Raw genomic sequence first — 5000 nt, 5'->3', positions numbered from 1 at the left:
GCCCCTCTCACGATTCCACAAAAAGTGGTTTATCACTAACCTTAATTTGTTAGCATAGACCCCCGGCAGGCCGTACACGGAGAGTGCATGGTTCAACATGGACATGCACAAAGAATTTACAACTAAGACTTTACCTTTTAATGTCAGATTACGACGTCTCCAAAAATTCAAGCGCGCTGTAATTTTCTCGCACAAAGGCGACCAAAGTGCAGTACGACACGCCTCCTCGTCTCTGCCCAGGGGGACGCCGAGGACCTTGTAGGAGTCCCCGGCCTCCCGGAGCTGGACAGGGAGAGGAACAGGCGTGACGCTGCCGCAAAATTTAACCGTGGTTTTATCGAAATTGATTTTGGCCCCTGAAGCGAGGCCGTAAACATTGAGCACGTGGAGAGAGGCGTTCAGGCTCTCCACGTCTCGGAGGATCAGATTCGTGTCATCTGCGTACTGAAAAATTTTGACTTCCCTACCCGCAGGCGTGGTCAGTCCCCTCACCCCCGCGTCCGCCCTCAACATGGCCGCCAAAGGCTCAGCGGCGATGCTGTAGAGGAGCGACGAGAGGGGACAGCCCTGCCTGACTGATCTTTTTAAGGGGAAAGAGTCAGTTAGAAACCCGTTGACTTTGACCTTACTGACCGCAAAGGAATAGATGAGCTGTAGCCAATTAACAAACCGTTCGCCGAAACCTAACTTACCTAATACAGTCCAGAGGAACGAATGCTCAACTCTGTCGAACGCCTTGTTAAAGTCTACACTAACGTGAATACCACCGGTCGCGTGCATCTGCCGAAGGAGATATCTCAGAGACAAAACTGTGTCTGAGATGTCCCTCCCGGGGACGCTGTAGGCCTGCGAGGGGTGTATGACGGATCCAATCACACGCTTTAACCTACCTGCTAATACCTTTGCTAAAATTTTATAGTCTACGTTCAAAAGGCTAATGGGCCTGTAGTTGGCGAGGCTGCTCCTGTCGCCCTTCTTAAAAAGCAGAGTGACGACACTCATCGCAAAACCATCGCCAACTCTACTCTCACTCTCAAAATCCTGATATAATAGGAGTAGGATCGGAGCTAACCTGGAAGCGAAACGCTTGAAAAACTCACAGGTTAGTCCGTCCTCTCCGGGGCTTTTCCCTGTATTTAAACTCTTGACTGCAGCCTCTATCTCCATGAGAGACAGAGGCGCGTCGCACAGCTCCCTATCCTCCCTGCTCAGTGTGCGCTCCAGAGCACCTACAGCCTGGTCTAAAGCCTGCTCTGCCACTCCGTCTGAACTAAAAAGCCTACTATAGAAATCCTGCGCTGTCTCTAAAACCTCACTTACCTCGGAAACAATCTTACCTGTCTTATCTATCAACTTATCTATGTGCATCTTTCCCTGTGTAACCTTCTCACAGCCGAAGAAGAACGCTGTCGAGCGTTCTCCTTCGACTGTGTGTCTGGCTTTTGCCCTCAAAATTGCACCCTGACACCTACTTACCTCCAGCTGCTCCAGCTCAGCGCGCACCACCAGGTACTCTGGATCCACAGGGCCAGTGGTGGAAGCTGCGCCCTGGTCCAGGACCTGCAGGCGCTGGCGGAGAGCGGTCTCCCTCCTGGTCGACAGCCACGCCTTGTGTTTGCTGTAATTGACACAGAGCTTTTTAATGCGTGTTTTTGCCGTCGGCCACCAATCGACCACGCTGTCGATCAGCTCCAGCTCCATGTCAAATACATCAAACAAAAAGTCCATTTTCCTACAAAAAGTTTCATCACCGAGGATGGAGCTGTTTAGGACCCACAGTCCTCCATTCCTCGGTGATGAAACTAACCCAAAATAAATATCTAAAGTGGAGTGATCACTCAAGCCTGACCACTTGTAGGAAGCACCACTGACTCTCTGTGCCAGGTCTGAGGAGGCAAAACAGAGGTCAATGCGGGACTGCTTCAGGACGCCCTGGACGACCTGCCGCCTGGAGAAATCCTTCAGGAAGGGGTGGACGAACCGCCACACCTCCGTCAGGTTCCTGCTGGCGGCTTCTTCCAACAGGGCTGTCCTGGCAGTGCTGTTTTTAAAAGAGTTGTTAATGCCGATGTCTGTCTTGCAAAGTGTTGTATTAAAGTCACCGATTATGATTGTATTGTCGTTCGCAAAGCGAAATATGTTTTTGAAGAATTGCCTCCTCAGACCATCATCGTTCGGGGCGTAGATGTTAATTAGTCTGAACTTCACTGTGTCCGTGAAGTCCAGGACCAGGAAGGAGCCCTCTGGGTCGGCGTGTACCAGGGTGGGTTGGCCTAAGACACCAGGCCTCACCACCGTGGCCACACCGCGCGAGCACGCCGTGCCCAGGGCCCAAAATACAGAGCCTACTCCCATGCTCCGCACTTGTTGCGCGTGGCTGACATCCCAGTGCGTTTCTTGGATGCAGAGCACGTCCCACTTGGAAAAGTGTAACGCGCTCTGCATCCGCACTGGGCTCCGCAGGCCGCCTGCGTTCCAAGAGGACAAGGAGAACGCCATTAAGAGGAGACCTTGGAGGATGTAACCCATCTTTTATTTAGACTTCTTTTTGGCGCCCGTCGCATCCGACTGCCACACTCTTTTTCTGACTTCACGGGTGGAGAAATCCATGAAGTCATCATTAAAAACAGTCTCGAGCTCACCTCGTGGGGCAGAGCTGCGTGTGGAGGATGGTGGGTTGATGGAGCTTTCTGCTGGCGCTTTTGAAGTGGTTGGAACGGAGGAGGCAGAGCCGCTCTCAGCAGCAGCGCCCTCTCCGTCTCCTGCCACCTGCTTCCTGCGTCTTGCCCCTTTCTTATCCTTCTTCTCCACCTGTCCCCTCTTACCACCGTCCGACTGGAGCTTGGGATCATCACCCAGCCCTGTGGTGATGTCCCCCCCTTTGGAGGTAAGATGCGGGGCCTGTCCCGCACCCATCCTCCTCCCGGGTTCAGCCTCTTCCTCCACGGGCTTAGGAGTTGGACCCTCACGAGTCCCCTCCCTCTGGTCAGGAGGAGCAGTTTGTCCTGCTCCCACCTTCCCAGACGCCAGCGCTGAGCCGAGCACCATCTCCAGTGCGACGGACGCCTCCTCGTCTGAGGAGTCAGAGGAGCAAGAGGAGCCAGACACCTCTGGCTCCCCTGACTCCTCCACAGCCTCCTCCTCCAAAAACTCCTCTACTTCGGAGAGAGCAGTTGCGGGCACGTTCTGGGCCACGTCACTGCTCTCTCCTCCAATGGCGTCCTCCCTGTCCTCCCCTCTGTCCTCCCCTCTGTCCTCCTCTCTGTCACCCGCACCACACGGACATAAGTGGCGGAACATGCGGCACTCTCTGCACTTCGGGGCCCGCTGCGCGACGCACTCGCGCGCGTAATGCCCCTGGCTCCCGCAGTTGCGGCACAGAAAGTCAGGGCACTCCCTCAGAATATGGCCAGGCTGGAGACACCCCCTACACACCCGCACCTGCCTGTCGTGTATTACCCTGAAGTACTCGGGACCCCCCGCGGTGTCAAACCTGACAGAATACGGTAAGGACTGCACCGTGTCCGTGAACCTTACCCGTACAAACCTGGTGCCGTCCGCCACGTTCGTCCCCGGCCACATTCTCCTCCTCACCTCGGAGACCGCAGAGACCCCCCAGGCGTAGAGCTTGGCCAGGATCTCCTCGTCCTCGATATAAGCCGGCAGCCCCATGAAGGACACGACCAGCTCATCCACCGAGATGTCACGGGCGTGAACCCTGACTCCTCCAATGCAGTACCCGTCCAGGAGCCGCTCCTTCGCTTTAGTGGTACTGACGGTTACTTCATATTTGTCCTTCGAGATGAGTCTGCACGCTACTATGGAGCCGCACACCTCCTGAGTCGATTTCAAAAAAGCTAGTGGCGTGATTTGTGCTCCCTCCGTCAACTCCAACACCACAGTGAGTTCTTTCATAAATTTCATTCTTCTTTCTTCGTTCTTTCTATTATTTACAGATTCTTTCAAACTTTGTCTTGCCTTTGTCGTGTCCATTCCAGTGTCCGATGCCGTGTTGTCCGTCCTTTGAGCCATGCTCACAAAAAACAAAAAATCCACCTCCCAGTAAGTTTACTGGGAGGGGAACAAACAAAAGAACTGAAAAAAGTAAATGAAAATGACCAAAATAACGATTAAAAACTCAAAAAAAACTCCCAAACCTCCAGCTCCAGACCATGCAGCACACCACAAATTGCACGCACCTGCACTGATTGCAAAGGGGCTGGTCCAGGGTGGTATGGCCGTGAGCGAAATGTTCCAGGTCAAAACGGCCTTTTTTATATCAAACACTGTCTTTTCGTGAAGAGTACCTTCACGCCACTTGCTCGGTCAAATTTGGGATATCTCAATGAAAAACTTCTTTTTTTTTTTTTTTTTTTTGACAGGTGAAAAAGTGTGAAAATGCTCACAGCACCTGGTATTCCCAGGCGGTCTCCCATCCAAGTACTAACCAGGCCCAACCCTGCTTGGCTTCCGAGATCAGACGAGATCGGGCTGGTCCAGGGTGGTATGGCCGTGAGCGAAATGTTCCAGGTCAAAACGGCCTTTTTTATATCAAACACTGTCTTTTCGTGAAGAGTACCTTCACGCCACTTGCTCGGTCAAAATTGGGATATCTCAATGAAAAACTTCTTTTTTTTTTTTTTTTTTTGACAGGTGAAAAAGTGTGAAAATGCTCACAGCACCTGGTATTCCCAGGCGGTCTCCCATCCAAGTACTAACCAGGCCCAACCCTGCTTGGCTTCCGAGATCAGACGAGATCGGGCTGGTCCAGGGTGGTATGGCCGTGAGCGAAATGTTCCAGGTCAAAACTCGTATAAATGGCTTTTTTTGCATCAAACACTGTCTTTTCGTGAAGAGTACCTTCACGCCACTTGCTCGGTCAAAATTGGGATATCTCAATGAAAAACTTCTTTTTTTTTTTTTTTTTTTGACAGGTGAAAAAGTGTGAAAATGCTCACAGCACCTGGTATTCCCAGGCGGTCTCCCATCCAAGTACTAAC

The 5000-nt window shown here is 52.2% G+C and overlaps 3 non-coding genes across 3 annotated transcripts in view; all 3 read right to left on the bottom strand.

Annotated features, from left to right (window-relative positions):
• Positions 1-4399: 4399 nt before the first annotated feature.
• On the bottom strand, positions 4400-4518 carry LOC140349930 (5S ribosomal RNA). The gene has a single exon (XR_011924837.1). It is a non-coding gene; the product is annotated as a 5S ribosomal RNA (ribosomal RNA).
• Positions 4519-4670: 152 nt separating this feature from the next.
• Positions 4671-4789, bottom strand: LOC140349929 (5S ribosomal RNA). Its single transcript, XR_011924836.1, has one exon. It is a non-coding gene; the product is annotated as a 5S ribosomal RNA (ribosomal RNA).
• A 162-nt stretch (positions 4790-4951) lies between these two features.
• LOC140349977 (5S ribosomal RNA) overlaps positions 4952-5000 on the bottom strand; it is a 119-nt gene continuing 70 nt past the window's right edge. The window contains exon 1 of the ribosomal RNA XR_011924882.1: positions 4952-5000. This exon is cut by the window's right edge and continues 70 nt beyond it. This is a non-coding gene — a ribosomal RNA (5S ribosomal RNA).

Source organism: Eucyclogobius newberryi, unplaced genomic scaffold, assembly GCF_026437365.1.
Source record: "Eucyclogobius newberryi isolate DKJ021-1_F unplaced genomic scaffold, fEucNew1.0.hap1 SCAF_7, whole genome shotgun sequence".
Taxonomy (NCBI): Eukaryota; Metazoa; Chordata; class Actinopteri; order Gobiiformes; family Gobiidae; genus Eucyclogobius; species Eucyclogobius newberryi.
The sequence above is the reverse complement of the archived record's forward strand: the minus strand, read 5'-3'. Positions and strand labels throughout refer to the sequence as shown.